The 17,912-nt window shown below is 51.0% G+C and overlaps 1 protein-coding gene across 2 annotated transcripts in view; it reads left to right on the forward strand.

Moving 5' to 3' along the window:
- Window positions 1-10,122: 10,122 nt before the first annotated feature.
- GPT (glutamic--pyruvic transaminase) overlaps window positions 10,123-17,912 on the forward strand; it is a 33,342-nt gene continuing 25,552 nt past the window's right edge. The window contains exon 1 of one of the 2 annotated variants that reach the window (XM_088676123.1): window positions 10,123-10,285. The gene's annotated coding sequence lies outside the window, so the exon portion shown is untranslated. The remainder of the gene's footprint in view (window positions 10,286-17,912) is intronic. The other variant, XM_060278210.2, reaches the window with a different exon arrangement.

The raw sequence follows: 17,912 nt of genomic DNA on the forward strand, positions 1-17,912 counted from the left end.
TTTGAGCATCCTCGTCAACCCACTGAGGGGGGGGGGCACAAGCTGGGGTGGGTGCTGGGAATCCGCCCCTCTACTGAGGACCAACTTAGGTGTTTTCTGCCTGCCTTCCTTCCCCTCTGCACATGCCCAGGAGAAAGCCGAATTCCTGCCAGGAGCTTGGCTGTGTTGCATCTCTCTTCCCCAACCCCAAAGGGAAAAAAAAAAAGAATTCTGAGAAAAAGAAAGAGGGAGAGGAGACTTTCCTCCCCACCTTCCCCCTTTTTCAAGTTCCTCCTAAAGGAAAGTGGAGAGATCCTTTGGGTCTTCCTTCCTCCTGGGGATCTGCCAGAGATGCTATGGTTGGGATTCCTGCATTGCAGGGAGTTGCACTAGGTCAGGGCAGTCCATGCGGCCCTTGGGCCTTTTGGGGGGCTCTCAGCAACATTTGATGCCCACCCCCAGCCTTCGTGCTGCCTTCCCAAAGCCAGGTAAGCGAGGTGCCGCGCTTTGGCAAGTAGGCACCAGGGCTCTGACAAGGTCCTAGAGCCCTCCTCCTCCTCCCTTCCCAAAGCCTAGCTGAGCTTTCCATGCCTTGGGAAGCGGGCGGGAGGGCTCCAAGACCCTGCCAGAGCCTTGTGCCTCCGTCCCAAAGCCTGGCACCTCACTTAGCTGGCTCTGGAAAGGCAGCAAGAGGGCTGGGGGGGCATCAAATTCAGGCCCCGCTCCCTGTCCCCATGCGCCAGGGCAGTGTGCAGCCCACAGGTTACGTGTCAAAGTACTTTAGCAACCCACTTGGTATGAAAAGTTGGACTAGATAACCCTTTGGGGGTGGGAGTCCCTTTTTTCAACTTTGCAATTCTGTGACCTGCCATGGGGGGAATCCTGCTTCCTCATCCCCCTGGAGGCCAGCAGGTGGGGCTGATGAGCTTCTCACTCCTCCTCTGTCTGGAGGAGGAGGAAGTCTCCCTCTGACTCCTGTCCAGCCCTGCAGTTTAGGCTGGGCGTTCCGCATTGCTGCCGTTGTGCCTAAGTTCCCACCAAGGAGTCGCACCTCCAGTTTGTCAGCCCAAACGAGGCCTCTCTTCCAGCAGAAAGAGGCCTCTGGTGCCCTGTGTTGCCGAGAGGAGCCCAAGATCTCCTAAGGGTTGAACCTGATTCTCACACTCTCACACCAGGGAGCTTGCTTTGGGGCTCCGCAGCCGGGAAGCGAGGCAAGAGCTGTGAGCTGAAAGAGTTCGGCCTTCAACCAATCCAAACCACTAGCGGTTTCACAATGGAGAAAGTGCTACCCTGACTGTACAATTCTGTGATTCTAAACCCAGCAAACTGTCCCCTTGCAGAGCCGCGTTTCCATGCAAGCGGTTTGTCCTCAAGCCCTGGACTACCCTGGGGCAGAAAACTCTGTTCAGAAGCTCTCAGGAACCCAGCGGTCAGAGAGTGACTGTGCCTTCCAGTAGCAAACAGCGTTGTCTCTCCTCTTTCCTTCTTCTTTTCCTGGCCAGAGTTGTGCCAGGGACGCTGAGGCAGCCCAGCTTCGTCACTGGGGCTCCGGGAAGACATCTGACGTGACCCTCGACGGTTCTGCTTTTGCACACACACCCCTCATTTCTGCAGGGCTTGCACCGCAGAGCATCCCGCCAGATGTTGCCCCACAGCAATGTGCCTTTGGCCCCAAAGGCTTCTGCCTGGCTGCAGGCAAAGCCCTCTTCTTCAGGTGGGGGGCGCTCACTTTCCCGGGTTGCTGACTGGGGAGACGACGACGGGGGTGTGGTGGGGACCGGGGAGCTTTTGGATCGACCCTTTTCTACCATTAAAAGTGTTTCTGCTAAAAACCCCAACAGGTGTCTGGTTGTGTTTGTGTGGGTCTCTGTACTGGGAGCTGCCTGGAGAGATCATCGGGGGGTTTGGGCTGGGTGTTCATCAGTATGCAGATGACACCCAACTCTATCTCTCTTTTAAATCAGAACCAGTGAAGGCGGTGAAGGTCCTGTGTGAGTGTCTGGAGGCGGTTGGAGGATGGATGGCGGCTAACAGATTGAGGTTGAATCCTGACAAGACAGAAGTACTGTTTTTGGGGGACAGGGGGCAGGCGGGTGTGGAGGACTCCCTGGTCCTGAATGGGATAACTGTGCCCCTGAAGGACCAGGTGCGCAGCCTGGGAGTCATTTTGGACTCACAGCTGTCCGTGGAGGCACAGGTTAATTCTGTGTCCAGGGTGGCTGTCTACCAGCTCCATCTGGTACGCAGGCTGAGACCCTCCCTGCCCACAGACTGTCTCACCAGAGTGGTGCATGCTCTAGTTATCTCCCGCTTGGACTACTGCAATGCGCTCTACGTGGGGCAACCTTTGAAGGTGACCCGGAAACTACAATTAATCCAGAATGCGGCAGCTAGACTGGTGACTGGGAGTGGCCGCCGAGACCACATAACACCGGTCCTGAAAGACCTGCATTGGCTCCCAGTACGTTTCCGAGCACAATTCAAAGTGTTGGTGCTGACCTTTAAAGCCCTAAACGGCCTCGGTCCAGTATACCTGAAGGAGCGTCTCCACCTCCATCGTTCAGCCCAGACACTGAGATTCAGCACCGAGGGCCTTCTGGCGGTTCCCTCACTGCGAGAAGCAAAGCTACAGGGAACCAGGCAGAGGGCCTCCTCGGTAGTGGCGCCCACCCTGTGGAACGCCCTTCCATTGGAGGTCAGGGAGATGAACAACTACCTGACATTTAGAAAACACCTAAAGGCAGCCCTGTTTAGGGAAGTTTTTAATCTGTGATATTTTAATGTACAGTATTTTTGTATTTGTTGGAAGCTGCCCAGAGTGGCTGGGGAAACCCGGCCAGATGGGCGGGGTATAAATAATAAATAATAGTAATACTGAATGAAGGTCCTGACAACGGGGTTAAGGCACAACAAAGCTGGGGGGGGGCTTTACACAAATGCGAGCTGAACCCTGCCGAATGTTTCTCCCACTACTACTGCAGAGCACCGTTATGCCCTCATCATGGCAGTGCAAGCGGAGTCGGGGAGGGGAAATAGGTGCTTGAGGGGGGTGGACAGCCGTCTCACATCTGGAATGTAGAAAGTCGCCTTATCCAGAGTCAGGCCAGTGTTGTCTACACTGGCTGGCAGCATCACTCCAGGGTTTCAGCCAGCCCTTCCTGGAGATATCAGGAATTGAACCCAGGACCTTCTGCTTGTAGGTTCTATCAGAGAACGGACTGTGGGAGTTGGGAGGGGCCCCTTTGGTCCTCTTGCTTTCTTGCAGGGGGCGGCCAAAAAGCGAAGGATGAGTCTGGTTCCTTCCTGCCAGCTCTTTCCCTCTCCTTTTAGTGGTACACATTAGGCCAACCTCTTTTAACCTGGCGCCCCAGCCTGGCATCAAAGAATGGGCAGCTCTTGCTTTGACCACCAGAGACCTTTGCAGTCTGCCCACGCAGGAGCTAGGGAGGGGGGCACATAGTTGTAAAGCACTGCCTGGAGTTGTAAAACACTTGTCTTGCATGCAGGAGATCCCAGGATCGATCCTCAACTGAGAAGGTCCCCTGTCTGGATCCCTGGAGAGCCACTGCTTGTGGGATTCCCCTAAAGGGCAGCTGGTTGGCCACTGGGAGAGCAGGATGCAGGACTCGATGGGCCACTGGTCTGATCCGGCACGCTCCCTCCCCCGTCTCTTCCCCAACCTTCACAGCCCATGTCCCCCGGCTGATGGATGCCCTATGGGATCTGGTTTCATGACTTCCATGTGCAGAGCAAAGAGGTGACAATCGGCAGAGATGCTTCCCAGCTGCCTTGGGTGCTGAAGGATGGCTGTGGGAGGTGCTCAGACCTCTGGGCTTGCCAGCAGAGCAGATGGGCCTTTGCCAAAAGACAGGGCGTCGTCGCCAGCTTGATAGGCACTAAGCAGCCGTCCGGTGCCCGCTGTGCCAGGCAAGGAGCTTTTGACCTGCACAGTCCGTTCCTTCCGAAGCACATGGACATCGAGGGGCAGCCATGGCGTGCTTCCTCAGAGGAGGTGACCTGGAAATTCAGCCGCTTGAGTTCATGTACTGTGACGGTGGAGCATATGAGCCATGAGTGGCAGGTTTGAAGCTCAGCCGTAAGCTGGAGCCGTCCTGGCTCGAGTTGCACTGTTGATCCTGAGCTGAGCAAAGGGTTGACTTTCAAGGTGCCTTGCTGCTCTTGGCTGGGTTGATGAATTCCTTTCTGCCTCACGTCTGCAAAATGGGCGTAAGAACAACTGACCTTACAGCAGGCTTGGAAATATTACTAAGATGTACAAGTGTTCTGAGGAAAGGGTGGGAATGTCATGTGCTTCCAGTTTAAACTGGTTGAATTGGACTGGGGACACTCTGAGCACCCTCTTGACTGTGCATTTCAAGATTTGTGCTTATAGTAGTATCAGGGTGATCATACATGAGCCAGCTTACAATATTAATTTACATGATGTGATGCAGCAGCTAAAAAAGCCAATGCAATTCTGGGCTGCATCAATAGGAGTATAGCATCTAGATCTAGGGAAGTAACAGTACCACTGTATTCTGCTCTGGTCAGACCTCACCTGGAGTACTGTGTCCAGTTCTGGGCACCACAGTTCAAGAAGGATACTGACAAGCTGGAATGTGTCCAGAAGAGGGCAACCAAAATGGTCAAAGGCCTGGAAACGATGCCTTATGAGGAACGGCTTAGGGAGCTGGGTATGTTTAGCCTGGAGAAGAGAAGGTTAAGGGGTGATATGATAGCCATGTTCAAATATATAAAAGGATGTCATATGGAGGAGGGAGAAAGGTTGTTTTCTGCTGCTCCAGAGAAGCGGACACAGAGCAATGGATTCAAACTACAAGAAAGAAGATTCCACCTAAACATTAGGAAGAACTTCCTGACAGTAAGAGCTGTTGGGCAGTGGAATTTGCTACCAAGGAGTGTGGTGGAGTCTCCTTCTTTGGAGGTCTTTAAGCAGAGGCTTGACAGGCATATGTCAAGAATGCTTTGATGGTGTTTCCTGCTTGGCAGGGGGTTGGACTGGATGGCCCTTGTGGTCTCTTCCAACTCTACGATTCTATGATTCTACATTTGCCAAAGTTTTGGGCTAGATGTTCTGCTTTATTTCCAAAGCTTCCTGCTGAACTCCTGCCAATTTTCAAACAGCTAATTTTCTGGGTCCATTCTTGCCCTGCTTTTGTTGCTCTATAGCAGCAATTCCCAAACTTTTTTGGGGGGGGCAACACCCCCTTGGTTCCATAAACTCGTCTCCGGTGCCCCCTACCCTATAAAAAGCATAGTGGTTTGCATGACCCACCAAGGGTGATAATAACACAGTAAAATTCGAAACTCTAAACACATTATTCAAAACCCAATTAAAGCTATTTAAGCTAAGCACAAGAGCACCAATCAGAGTCCTTAAGTTCCCAATTGATCCCTTGCGTGGGGTAAAGACCTGGCATAGGCTAAAGACATCCCTGCCCAATCAACAAGCCCCTCCCATGTGCACACAAGCAAATGAATCTGACATTAATGAAGCTGTGCTGATGTGAACAACCAAGGGTGGGTGGATGGGGGAGCGGTGAAAAAACAGGTCATTTCCCTGCATTCCAAGGGGCCAATGTGAACACACCCAGATTCTCAAAAGCTTGCCATTGGGTTGGCCTTTGCTGGCTTGCTGGCTTTTGGGGGTGCTCCAGGAGAGGCATTTGTTGCAAGAGAAGCAGGGAGATGTATAGTGATACAAGGTTGGCATGCGGAAAAGGGCAGTGGAGCCTGAGTGGTGCAAGGGGCTAAGCGCCGGTTTAGATGGCAGTTCAGCTCAGCCATGTGCCTGGACAGCTGTGGAGAAAGGCGGCATTTGCTCGGCTTAGATTCTCTCCTGCAACAATCTCTCCGAAAGGAGTTCAGAGGGGAAGGCGGGACACGGCACCAGACCGCAGGAAAACAAAGAAGCCGCAGACCTTTGACTCTGGACAAACCTGCCTGGTCCGGCCAAATGATCATGAGGATTGCTGTGCGGGTTCCTGCTTGACCTGCCTGCTGGACAAGGGACCAGGCGGACGAGTTTGCAACATCTCAGCCAGGGGGTCACCAGGGTGATGCATTTGAACCAGCTCCTTCTGGCCGGCTGGAGGTTCACCACTGAGGTGGCAGAGGGCAGGGTGTGTGTGTGTGTGCGCGCGCTGATCGTGGGTCTGGGGATCTCTGAACACCAGCTCCTGAGAATCGTAGAATCATAGAATCATAGAGTTGGAAGAGACCACAAGGGCCATCCAGTCCAACCCCCTGCCAAGCAGGAAACACCATCAAAGCATTCTTGACATATGCCTGTCAAGCCTCTGCTTAAAGACCTCCAAAGAAGGAGACTCCACCACACTCCTTGGCAGCAAATTCCACTGTCGAACAGCTCTTACTGTCAGGAAGTTCTTCCTAATGTTTAGGTGGAATCTTTCTTGAGAGTTGCAGGTGGCTGGATCATGTCCAGCTCCGGGTCGGAGGAGGGGGTGTGTGCAGTGGGGGCGGTGCGCCCCAGGTGTCACCACTGAGGGGGGGTGACAAAATGCTAGGCAGCACTCACCGTGGGGCCTGCAGTGCGCCCAAGCCACACGTCTCTCCTGGGAGCGATGTGGTGGCTTGGGCGCCCACAGGCTCCACGCTGCCCCAAATGGCCTGCCCGCTGCCGCCTCGTCACAGAGCGTCCTGCCCTGGCTCGCCCCGCCCCTGGCGCAGGCCATGTGCGCTGTCCCAGGCGCCCGATCAGCTTGCTCCACCGCCGGTCCAGCTTGCAGGATCGGCCTGATCTAGCAGGCTGGTATTCTGTTCATAGAATTGTAGTGCTGGAAGGGACCCCAAGGGTCATCTAGTCAGTGCAACCCCCAACTCAATATTCTTAACGCATATTAAAAAGAAACTCACTTCCATCCAATAAGCATGCATCAAAAGGGCGAGACGAGCCACCGTTTTGCTGCTTCCCTTCCTTCCTAGATCCCGGAAGTTTGCACTTAATTGCAAGAGCCCCAGGTGCTAAGTGGATCGATCCAGTGCAGAGCAATGGAGGGCTGGTGGTGAAAGTGGGAGTCCAACTCTGGGACCTCTTCCAGGGCAGGGGCGAGAACGTCATTTACCAGAAAGGCCAGGAGAGCTGGCAGGCCTTTGCCTCGCTCTGCCCTCGCAGTTCAAATGGTCACACATCTCGGCAAGGCTGTTTGCCTTTCTAATCCCAAGCTAAAGGTTGCATTTCAGCAGACCAGAGACTCTCTGTTTCTTCCTCAAAGCTCTCTGTGTTTTCCAGGAAGAGCCTCTGCAATGGAAAGTCAGAGTTCAACGAAGCCGTGTTTGTGTGCATCAAATATTGGATCAGCACAGATGCCTGCATTGGGGGGGGGGAGAGCTTTCTTTGCACCATAGATCTGGGGGGCTGTCGCAATGAGCTCCTGCACTTCAAAATCTCCGACTAAAGCATTTGAATGATCCCACAACAAAGAAAGGCCTTGGCTTGATAAGCAGCCGAAATCCTGAGGGAGGGGAAGAGCTGCCCCCTTTTCTCTCTGCGACCCCTCCTTGCAAGCCTAGAAAGAGGCTCCTGCAGGACAGGAGGAATGTCTTGACCAGCTGCTGATATCTGAGCCACCCCGAAGGACATTTTCTCTTTCAAGCCAGCGGCTGACCTTCCCTCTGTGTCTCCGCCTGTCTTCCTTCCCTCCTGCTTGTGACCTGCAGATAATCCTGGGAGGGTGGGTGGGAAAATGTGCCCTCTCCTGGACTCGGAGTGGGGCATGGAGACCCTTTTGCTGAAGACACGGTGGGGCATTCCTGGCAGCCACAAACCCTCACCCCCAACTAGGAGCATCAAAGAACCCTGCAGCAGGATCAGACCAAAGGCCATTCTGAATCGGCATCCTCCCCTCTCCGCAGTGGCCAGCCAGATGCCTCTTGGGAAGCCCGTAAGCCAGACTCAAGTCCCACGCCACGCTCCTGCTATTGCTCCACAGCAACTGCTGTTCAGCGGTAGAGTGCCCCTGACACTGGAGGTTCCGCATAGCAATCATGGCTAATAGCTGTTGAGCGACAATTCCCTCCTTTGTGAATTCGCAATCGACTGTAAGAGTGTCGGTGCTTGAGGGTTGTCGAACAAATATTTCAGCCCAACAGAAAAACCAGTAGGAGAACACTTCAATCTCCCAGGACATTCTATACAAGATCTCAAAGCAGCTGTTTTATTACAGAAAATTTTCAGGAACAGACTGGAAAGAGAAATTGCTGAATTGGAAATCATTACCAAGCTTAAAACCACGGAGCCACCTGGGATGAATAAAGACATAGGATTCTTATCTCATTATGCATGATCAAGCTTTCTTTAGCCTCAGCCCTTGTTTTTTCCCTGCAGGACCTATTGCAGTAATCAGCAGTCGTTAACAGCCATCAACAGGTTTACCACTCTTACAGCCCATCACCCATTCCCATCAACGCCACCCCCACCCTCTGAATATATATATGAAGGTCTGGTTGCTTCTGTTTCTAGTGTATCTGAAGAAGTGTGCATGCACACGAAAGCTCATACCAAAATAAAAACTTAGTTGGTCTTTAAGGTGCTACTGAAGGAATTTTTTTATTTTGCTTCAGCCCAACAGTCTTTGGTTGTTGTTGTTCGCAGCCGCCTGTCTCGAGAGACAATGGAGTGTGCTTCTGGCGGTGAAGTCAAAGCACTGGAGAATCCCAGCGCCTGCTGTGGCTGCAAAAAACGGTAACTTGTTTATGCTGCGTTAGCACCAAAGTGACTCCGTGGGGCGCAAACTGGGCAGTGGGTCTGGAGGTCCTGATAAGACCCCCCCCCTCTCGGCCTCACGGATGGGGTCCGAAGGAATGCAAAGCAATACATTTGGCACCAGCTTGGCAGCAGGAGTTCATAGAATCATAGAATCGTAGAGTTGGAAGAGACCACAAGGGCCATCCAGTCCAACCCCCTGCCAAGCAGGAAACACCATCAAAGCATTCCTGACAGATGGCTGTCAAGCCTCTGCTTAAAGACCTCCAAAGAAGGAGACTCCACCACACTCCTTGGCAGCAAGTTCCACTGCCAAACAGCTCTTACTGTCAGGAAGTTCTTCCTAATGTTTAGGTGGAATCTTCTTTCTTGTAGTTTGAATCCATTGCTCCGTGTCCGCTTCTCTGGAGCAGCAGAAAACAACCTTTCTCCTCCACTATATGGCATCCTTTTATATATTTGAACATGGCTATCATATCACCCCTTAACCTTCTCTTCTCCAGGCTAAACATATCCAGCTCCCTAAGCCGTTCCTCATAAGGCATCGTTTCCAGGCCTTTGACCATTTTGGTTGCCCTCTTCTGGACACGTTCCAGCTTGTCAGTATTCTTCTTGAACTGTGGTGCCCAGAACTGGACACAGTACTCCAGGTGAGTTGCCGGAAGGAGGCACACAAGACGCCATCCAACCACTTTAGGGAGTCCAGATCTGTGTAGGGTTCACTCCTGAGCCTTTTCTTCTCCTGAAGATGTTCCGCAAGGCAGCAGATGCGGGTTTTTTCTTGGGGTTTACACCTGGAACCCTTTTCACAAATAAATATAGGCACAAGGTAGCAGAGGTTTAGCACCAGAGCTTTCCTTCCCTTAGTTGGGTTACTTTCCCAGGTTGGTAACCTAAAAATTATAGGTTCCGTGTGTGTGTGTGATTCTGGTTGCTCTCTGTCTTATCTGCGAGTAGCCCAGAAAGCTTCCTTTTTCTTTGCTGGAGAATGTAAACCAAGCCAACAAATAAATGGGACTCTGGACAGCCGCCCCTGAATCTGTTGCGAGCAAATAGCACTCTGCACATGCACAGCGCACTCATGCTTCCCAGGCTGAGCTCTGTCACTGAAAACAAGGTCGGAGTGTAAGAGAGAGAGGAATCCTGAGGGTTGTGTGTGTGTTTGTGTGTGTGCATACCTGCTTGCCCTCTAGGGAACTGGGGCCTGGAGAGTTGTGGGTCTCTCCTAGGAGGGTGGCTACCTCCCTTTAGTCCGAGGGTGGCCGGGTGCACTGCAGGCAGCCGGCAGGATTTAAATTTAGTGGCTGATCCGCTTGGGGGCTGGCCCTGGAGGCAGCTGCTCTGGCAAAGGTCAGACCAGCCTGTCCGGCTGCCTGGGAGGGAGGGAGGGGGAGCTTGGCTGGAGGAGGGGAGCTGCCAAGAGGACGCCTGCCTGGGACAGCGAAGGAGCCCAGGAGAGGCTGCTGTCAGGAAGAGAGCGAGTGACAGAGGAGGAGAAGGAAGAAGAGGCAGTAGGTCTGGGGGGCAGTGCCCAACAGCACCCTCTGCAGCCTGGCACAGGTAAGGCAGGGCAGAGGAGGGAGGGGGCAATGCCACGACTAACTTTCTTTGACTGCCAGCGTCAGACTTGCTCAGGACAGCAGAGATATTCTTTGGTCCACCCTTGCATTTGCCAGGGGCTGCACAACGAAATATTCAGAGGCCCATACATATTCCAAGCAAGGGGATCCCAAAGTGGGTGGTAGAGCCCCCCTGCAGGAGGGTGGGGTTATCTAGGGGGGGCAAGGGGGCAGCAGGGGGGTGGGCACAGGAGCTGTAAATTACTCTCGGCCTTTGAAAATCTGGATCATCAGTTTTCTTGAATCGATTCAACTCAATAGCCTTAACTGGATTTTGAATAAATAATGGCATTGTAGGGATGAAAGGGACCCCAAGGGGTCATCTAGTCCAACCCCCTGCAATGCAGGGGACACAGCTGAAGAACCACTGTATTCTGCTCTGGTCAGACCTCACCTGGAGTACTGTGTCCAGTTCTGGGCACCACAGTTCAAGAAGAATATTGACAAGCTGGAACGTGTCCAGAAGAGGGCAACCAAAATGGTCAAAGGCCTGGAAATGATGCCTTATGAGGAACGGCTTAGGGAGCTGGGTATGTTTAGCCTGGAGAAGAGAAGGTTAAGGGGTGATATGATAGCCATGTTCAAATATATAAAAGGATGTCATATGGAGGAGGGAGAAAGGTGGTTTTCTGCTGCTCCAGAGAAGCGAACACGGAGCAATGGATTCAAACAACAAGAAAGAAGATTCCACCTAAACATTAGGAAGAACTTCCTGACAGTAAGAGCTGTTCGGCAGTGGAATTTGCTACCAAGGAGTGTGGTGGAGTCTCCTTCTTTGGAGGTCTTTAAGCGGAGGCTTGACAGGCATATGTCAGGAATGCTTTGATGGTGTTTCCTGCTTGACAGGGGGTTGGACTGAATGGCCCTTGTGGTCTCTTCCAACTCTACAATTCTATGATTCAACCCCAGACAGCTGGCCATTCGCCTCTGTATAAAAGATGCAGGAGTGCCCACAACTTTCCCAGGTTCCACTGTTGGACAGCTCTTGCCGTTTGAAATTTCTTCCTGATGTTCAGTCGGAATCTCCTTCCCGGAAATTGGAATGCATTGAATCGGGCCCTCCCCTCCAGAGCAGGAGAAAACAAGCAGTGCGCAATTCATTGTTCCTGCTTTGAACCTTCCTCTGTCGTTATTTGCCTTAGTGGGTCGTGCTGCAAATCACTCTTCTGAACAATTCTTTTTATAGGATAGGAGGCACCAGAGATGCGTTGATGGAACCGAGGGGGTGGGGCCCTGAAAAAGTTTGGGAGCCGCTGGTTCTAGCCATCCGGGGGCAGCAGCCAGAGCCAGGGGGCACCCTGGCCATCTTCTGTGGCTTTCCAGGAGTCCTTGAGCAAAAGACACCTTCAGAAATGCCATCGCTTCCTGCAGTGGTGTCCAAACTTTTTTCAAAGAGGGCCAGATTTGATGAAGTGAAGGGCCGTGAGGGCCGACCAAAGTTGTTAACCTTTTTTTAGGATTGAAGTTGTTGAGGTTTTTTTTTTTGGATTTTACCCCAGGAAATAAACTGCCACAGGGGCCAGATTAAACCGACCGGCGGGCCGGATTAAGCCCCTGAAACGGACTTTGGACATGCCTGCCAGGACTGTGCCCGTAGCCCCTTCCTGCGAGGGGCTCTGTGCTAGCCAGGTGGGGTGCCTGGAGATCTTGGGGGTCTCCTGTGCTCCCAGCCCATGGGGCTGTGTGGCCCTGCCCAGGTGTGGCCTTTTGGGTTTCTCTGGAGGTGAGAGGCGCCTGCCTTTCAAGGAGAACAGAGCTGCGCTGCTCTCCTGTGGAGGTGGAGAGGCATTTTATTTTATGCATTAAATTTGTAGCCACCCGTTTTGGCTCATTCCCTGGGCTGGGACTGGAGAAGGCTGCCCAGGGCAACATTTCTCCGCTAGAGGCCAAAGAGAAAATCCCTTGCCATTGTTGTATGGCTGCTCTATGCCCACCCATTTCCACTGGGTGGCAGGGGGAGAGAGAAGAAAAACGGCGAGTAGCTGCCTTGAGGTCCTTGGAGGAAAGTGAGAATATATATATATATATATATTAAAAGACATTTTATTAAATTTTCCAATTAAACACATTTAAACAATAACAAAACCACCACCAACAAACACAACATCACATAAACATAATAAACACACAAATTTTTTTTTTCTAAACATCTTCTCAATTGTTACAATTTCTTAGCTCTGCCGAGCTTTGACTTCCCTCCCTCCCCCCAGTCGGTTTTTTGGTCCATTCCTGTCTTACAGTTTCTTTATTCCATCTACAGTATCTAAAGTCAATTCGTAGGATTTATTTCAGTCCTGCGTCTTTAAACTTCTACAGTTCTTTTCCGTATACAGTAGTCCACAAATTTACTCCAATCCTTCTGGAACTTTGACTCTCCCTGGTTTCGGATCCTGCTAGTCAGTCTTGCTAATTCCGCATAATCCATAATTTTTGTCTTCCACTCTTCAATTTTTGGGCTAATAAAGTCCTAGCCGCGGTTGTCGCATACATAAATAATACTTGATCTTCTCTCACAATCTCTTGTCCTATAAGTCCTAATAGAAAAGCTTCAGGTTTTTTTGGAAAAGTGTATTTAAGAATCTTTTTCAATTCATTATATATCATTTCCCAAAATCTTTTAATTTTTTTGCACGCCCACCACATATGATAAAAATCACCAGAGGAAAGTGAGAATATAAATGTAGGAGAATAATAGAATCGTAGAATTGTAGAGTTGGGAGGGATCCCAGGAGTCATCTAGTCCAACCCCCTGCATTGCAGGAATAGAATAAAATCAAATACTGCATGGAGCAGTCCTATTGCAAAATGAATGGTGAATTCTCCAACTGCAGGACTGGGTACAGGATGAGACTCAGGCACACCCAGCCAGCTCTGAGGGAGTGGGGTTGCCAAGACCCACCTGGCTCGGCTCTGCCCTTGATCCTGCTTTGCCCCATCTGGTGGGATGCCCCCGATAGCTCAGCTAGCTAGAGCTTGGTCCTGATAACGCCAAGGTTGCAGGTTCAATCCCTGAATGGGGCAGCTGAATACTCCTGCATTGCAGGGGGTTGGTCTGGATGACCCTCGAGGTCCCTTCCAACTCTACAATTCGTATCTTTTGTGGATGAGGCATAAATGACCCACATAAAAGTAAAATGCGGGCATGGAGGTTCTGGGTGCTGCTTGTGTTTTGCGACCTGGATGTTGCTGGTAAAGGAGAAGGGGGTGGGCAGTAATCTGCCTGCAAGAGGCCATTGATCTCGTTGGGTGCAGTCAAATTAATTATCCGTATTATTCTTAATTTGTTTGTTTGTTTGTTTGTTTGTTTGTTTGTTTATTACCCGCCCTTCACCCCAAGGTCCCCCGGCGGGTCAGCGCATTAAAACCAATTTAAAACAAGGGCATTAATTAAATGAGTCCGCTAATCACCTTCGTTGCTCAAGAGAGAGACACAGGCACCCAGTGAGGACGCTTGCCTTATAACGCCTCGTTCCATGCCTCTAGGGACATATGGTACCTGAAAAGAAACTGGGTGAAATGGCAATAATTTAAGCCTCCTGTCTCTGTTTACTGGTTGATTGTTCTCAGATGAGTAAATTACTCTGCAATTAGGTGAGCACTCTCTGTGCAGTTCCCAGATTTTTTTGGCCACCTCCCCAAAAGCATCCCTGACAGATGTCCATCCAACCTCTGCTTAAAAACCTCCCGGGAAGGAGAGTCTGAATCTGAAGGAGACTGTTCCACTCTCAAACAGCTCTTACAGTCAGAAAGCTTTTCCAAATGTTTAGTCGGAATCTCCTTTCCTTTGACTTGAAGCCATGGGTTCGAGTCCTACCGTTCGGAGCAGGAGAAAACAAGCTTGCTCCATCTTCCCTGTGACAGCTGTTCATATATTTGAAGATGGCTCTCATTATCTCCTCCCAGTCCCTGTGGTCTCCATAGCAATCAATTGCACAGTCATTCAATGTTTAGCCTGGAGTATGTTTAGCCTGGAGAAGAGAAGGTTAAGGGGTGATATGATAGCCATGTTCAAATATATAAAAGGATGTCATATAGAGGAGGGAGAAAGGTTGTTTTCTGCTGCTCCAGAGAAGCGGACACGGAGCAATGGATTCAAGCTACAAGAAAGAAGATTCCACCTAAACATTAGCAAGAACCTCCTGACAGTAAGAGCTGTTCGACAGTGGAATTTGCTGCCAAGAAGTGTGGTGGAGTCTCCTTCTTTGGAGGTCTTTAAGCAGAGGCTTGACAGCCATCTGTCAAGAATGCTTTGATGGTGTTTCCTGCTCAGCAGGGGGTTGGACTGGATGGCCCTCGTGGTCTCTTCCAACTCTATGATTCTATGATTCAATATCCAACTAAAACTATTTCCTTTAATTAATTCAATTAAATCAGTGAAGTTGCTCCGGGACCCCATATTTCCACGGTCTGATGGTTATTCGCACCTCCTGCCGCCCCCTCAACTCTTAGCACCCCCAAGTAACTCCATCACAGCCCCCAAGGGGACATTACTGCTCACCTTGAGAACTCCCGAGGGAAGGGAACAGTGGAACTGGCGCCAAATGCTGATGACCTGGGCGAGTCAGCGAGGGGTCACTGGCCAACCAGGAAGACTTCTAGATGGCTCAACAGGTAACTCTGAATATGGGGCCTTCCTAAAAACTAGTTACAGGTAGGTAGCCGTGTTGGTCTGACGTAGTCAAAACAAAATAAAAAAAATCCTTCCAGTAGCACCTTGTTGTTGTTGTTTAGTTGTTTAGTCGTGTCCGACTCTTCGTGACCCCATGGACCATAGCACCCCAGGCACTCCTGTCTTGCACTGCCTCCCGCAGTTTCATCAAACTCATGTTCGTAGCTTCGAGAACACTGTCCAACCATCTCGTCCTCTGTCGACCCCTTCTCCTTGTGCCCTCCATCTTTCCCAACATCAGGGTCTTTTCCAAGGATTCTTCTCTTCTCATGAGGTGTCCAAAGTATTGGAGCCTCAGCTTCACGATCTGTCCTTCCAGGGAGCACTCAGGGCTGATTTCCTTAAGAATGGATAGGTTTGATCTTCTTGCAGTCCATGGGACTCTCAAGAGTCTCCTCCAGCACCATAATTCAAAAGCATCAATTCTTCAGCGATCAGCCTTCTTGATGGTCCAGCTCTCACACACATAGCTCATAGGTATGAGCTATTGTGCATGCACACGAAAGCTCATACCTATGACAAACCTATGACAAACTTAGTTGGTCTCTAAGGTGCTACTGGAAGGATTCCCCCCCCCCTAAAAACTGTCTCAGTAAATTACCTTAACTATATTTACATATAGGGTCACGAAGAGTCGGACACGACTAAACAACAACAACAATATTTACATGAGTCAGTCACCCCTCCCTTTCTTTCTCCCTCTCTCGCTCACGTACCCCCTACAATTCCATTTCCACCCACTGTTCATCGAATCCCAGAACTGTAGAGTTGAAAGGGAACCCCCCCAAAGGACATCTAGTCCAGCCCTCTGCAATGCAAAATAATTTAAAAGGTCATTTGGAGGGCCGGCAGAAATTCCGCTGCAGAAGCTCTTCCCAGCATTCGCAAGGGGCAAGCTGCACCCGTTGTAATTCTGCCTGGTTGAGGCACACGGCAGCAGGAAAAAGGGCAGCAACCTCAGTTGCTTTTCTCTGGAGTTTGGACGGGGAGGAATGGAGCAAAGTGTAGGGAAGGCAGGTGATGGGGTGGGGGTGGGGGTGGGGTCAACAAACGCTTGCTGCATCAGCTGTTGCCCCAGGTGCCCTGATTTGTCTGCTGCAGGATCCTCCCTCCAGGTGATAGAGCCTTAGGACTTGAAATATACTCGGAGTCGAGAGTGAATTTCATGCTCTTTATTCAGCTCATAGTCATCAAGGAGGAGGAGAGAAGAATGCCCTTTCCCCAAAACCATCTGCTTATATACATTATTTACACAATGGGCTTTGCCTGATTGGCTACTTCAGGGTTACACCTGTGGGTCAATCAGTTTGTGGATTGACTTCTGCCAGCAGCCTGATTGGCTGCTCCTGCAGGTCAATCAGGTTGCGGATTCACTTCCACCTGGAGTTGGATTGGGTGGCTCCTGCGGACCAATCAGACTGCTGATTCTGGATCCTATTGTTCTATGATTCAGCTTAGTACATAACAGGACTGTAGACTGGAAGAGATCCCAAGGGCAGTCTTAGCCTTAAAAACGAAACACCTGCTTCTCGAGGTACAGGCACAGTGTCGCTAAACGCCTTCCTGTCTAGCACAGTTGGGTAGAGCGTGGTGCTGATAATGCCAAGGTTGCAGGTTTGATCCCCGTCTGGGACAGCTGCATCTTCCTGCATGATCCACAGCCCCCCCCAACTCTACAGTTCTACGATTCTGTGATTCCCTAATGCCTGACAGCCAGGTGGTTTTGGGGTGTTTCAGAAGCAAGAGGGACTCTGACAGGCGTCCGTCACCTGGTGTCATTATGAAGTCAGAGGATGGACAACTGGGCTGCCCCACCCACCTGCCCAAGCTGGCTTGTGGGGTTGGGAAGAGAAGGATGTGGCCCCAGCGGGTCAAAGAAAGGATCCCCTCCTTGCTCCAAATGCTCACGTTTTCCCAGCAGTTTGTGGGGTCCAGAGAGTACTGTACAGGTTTTCCCCCTTCCCCAGTAAACGTAGCCCCTGGGATAAGGGAGCTATCCCAGAATAGCAGCGACTGAGCCAGCGGCTGCTCAGCCAAGGACCTTTCCCCCTCACCAGGATGGCCTTATCTCTGTTTGCTCAGCCAAGGAGAGGCCGTGCCAGGGCATGCCGTGTTTCTCTGACGCTGGTGCCCTGGCACTTAAAAAAAACCCAACGCCTCCTTGCAAACAGAACCTCCTTGCAACAACCTTCCCATTTCTGAGAGCAAGCAGGTCTCCCCGTAGGAGCAGGCAAGAAGGGGAGCCTGTGGATCACAGAGCAGGCCTCCAGGAAGTGTCTTTCTCACAGTTGTCAATCAGCAGGCTCTGATGGTGTGCTTATGATCCTGCACAGAGCATGCAGCTGTCGTGACTAGCAGCCCTTGAGAGAGCCTTTTAAAAAAGTTCTTATTTCCTTGGATACACATTTTAAGTCTATTTAATTAGTATATTGATGGTTAAATTCCACTCTGATCATTTCTATCATTTTTGTAAAGAACTATGCAGAAATTCTGGTTTTAGTATGCTGGCTGTTTGGCTGTTGTCAGGGGTTATTGCAACTACTCCAGAGTAACGACCTTCCACATGCTTGTCTTTTAACAGTCTTTATTGGTGCACTCTATTTACAGTGTAACGAGGTGTGGGAAACATGTCTGCTCATTCCGATCCAGAATCCGGCACTGCCCCTTTGCGCGATTTCGAGCAACATAATAGCCTCGGGACAGTGAATCTCCTCCCCTTTCTCCTCCTCCGTAAATCCGGTGCCGGGAGAAAGGGTCTACGCTCCTTCCTTTCCCTTTCCCCCCTTTCCGCCCCTCTCTCTTCCCGCCTGTGGAGCAGGGGCTCTCCCATGCTACCAGAGACCTGGCACTCTCTCTCTGCTTCCTGACTAGCCCCTTCAGGCCCCTTCTATCGCTGCTT

This window comes from Zootoca vivipara, chromosome 8, assembly GCF_965207765.1.
Source record: "Zootoca vivipara chromosome 8, rZooViv2.hap1.1, whole genome shotgun sequence".
Lineage (NCBI taxonomy): Eukaryota > Metazoa > Chordata > Lepidosauria > Squamata > Lacertidae > Zootoca > Zootoca vivipara.